We start from the raw sequence: 2,200 nt of genomic DNA, 5'->3' as shown, positions 1-2,200 counted from the left end.
CCGGCGCGTCGCCCCTGCCAACGGGGCCGGCTAGTCTTGCCGCTGCAGCTGCACCCTTATTACTGATATTCGCACCTGTAGCTCACTGCACACAGGTTAAGACACGCTCGAGTCACACATACAAATCCCCCCAGAGTGGTTAAAGACTTTGCAGTGCAGGCAGTGCCTTCCCCTCGAGCACTTTGCCGTCGGGATGAACGAAGACCCTCACAGGCGGCTCCTCCTCTTCTCCCTAGGCAGCGAGGAGTTCCACCGCGTTCCACGTTTCTCCTCCCACCGCCCCAGCGATATTGCTTATTATCTAAAGCAAGGGGGGAAAAAACCCCATACCGTCGGCACCCGAGGAGCGTCTGGCACGCAGCTTCGCGGGCGGCCTTCCTGGGAGCTGTCTCTCCGCTGCTCGGGAGCGCCGGCCTTCGTGACGGCGATTAAAGCCTCTACGTTTAAGTTACTGTGAACAACCTACTGCTATCTGACAGCAAATATTGCCTGGAGCTTCAAAAAGCAACATTGTTGGGCTTGCAAACTCTTCCAGTTGAGGGATCTCGTCCTTCCACGTTGGAAAACCCCACTTACTACTGAGCCTACGCAAGGGTTGGCGCTCAAAAACCCGCATGCTGGGAGCGACCACTCTGCCGGGCTCCCAACGGTTAGGCAACGAACCAGCTCGTATTCCCGACCGCTAGAAAGCTCATCAACTCATGCAGCCCGCCGCTCTTCGCTTTAAACCGGAGCCTTCGTCCTCCCCCCCAGGGCGAACGCGGCCGGCGCCGCACGCGGGGGCTGGAGCATGTCCAAACCCACCCTTTCGCAGCGCTTTTAACGCTGCGGCGCAGGGTCAAGGGGCTTTAGAAACTGCCACGAAGAACATTGTGTTACCAAGAAAGGTTTTATTCTTTTTTTCTTGCCAGTAGCTTTGTTAATTGCACAAAATTTTTTTTTGCCATTTAAACAATTTTCACACATCCTATTCTGAATGACATTAATTAAAAACAAGGCAAAAAAAATAAAAATTCACAACCTTAATTAACTATAGGATCTATCATTGAGGAGAAAAAAGAAACTGCTTTTCTTACAAGCTTTTCACAAGTGTCACATTTTCTCTTTAAAAAGGAGGGAGTCAAAAAAAAAAAAAAAGCAAATTGCTAAAACAGAAATCCTCATAAAAAGGAACTTTACAGAATCATTAACAATATTAAGACAACATTGACTAGCCAGTTTTATTAGAGCATCTCTCAATCCACAGCTTTCCCCCCCCTTCCCTCCCCCAATCTCAGGCCTAGGAACAAGATCCATGTTCAGAGGCTACAGAAATAAATACAAATCCGAGCGAGACTGACGCTTCAGCCGATCCCAGAGACCATCTAAAACGGTGCAGTTCTCGCCATTTCCACCCCTCCTCCTCCTCACTCTGGATCCACCGCCGAGCACTTGGTCTCCATTTGCTCCCTGGTGCATCTTTGAAGGTACAGTCCGCCAGGCAGCACCACAACCGCCTACCTAGCCAGAAAGCTGCTGTCCGACTTCTCCAGCACAAATTACAGCCTTGAACTAGCCCACACCTGCCGCTCCCATGTACACGGCCGTCTCCGCTTTGAGAACCAGGGTATTTCAGGAAAAGAAAACCTGCGGCAGTGGGACAACCGGGGAGTGCTTCTGCCCCTCACAGATACGGTTCTTTGAACTTCCTACGAAATAACGCATCAGGAGACTTGAGAGCTCCTCTTTTTTTACACCTAACATTGTCAGAGGCACCACAGAGCCTAACAGAGGGAGATCCCTGACTGCACCAGCTCAGACCCATTCGCCTTCCATCTACTCCCTCTCCAGGGACGGCCACGCTGACTCCGCACGGCTCCCCGACAGCATCTCCCTCCCCAAACACACCTTCCACTATAAAAACCGCGCTCTCATCCATCCCCAAACGCACAATTTTCCCCCAGATGCCCTCGCTACGCAGTCGCGCGAGATTTCTTAACTGCAGTGTGTATAACCAAGGATTGCCGATGCTAATTGCCAAGTTCTGCTGGATGGGGGAAAAGCAATAAGTATGTCAAAAGCAGGCTAATGGCTGGTTATCCTGGGTAGTTACGTGTGCCTTTAATATGAATATCTACATGCAGGATGACAGTTGTACTGCTAAAGAAATGTGTATGTATAACTAATATTGCTCACATATACCACCGACAAACAGGCAAAG

Source organism: Rhea pennata, chromosome 15 (genome assembly GCF_028389875.1).
Source record: "Rhea pennata isolate bPtePen1 chromosome 15, bPtePen1.pri, whole genome shotgun sequence".
Taxonomy (NCBI): domain Eukaryota; kingdom Metazoa; phylum Chordata; class Aves; order Rheiformes; family Rheidae; genus Rhea; species Rhea pennata.
Note: the sequence above shows the minus strand (reverse complement) of the source record.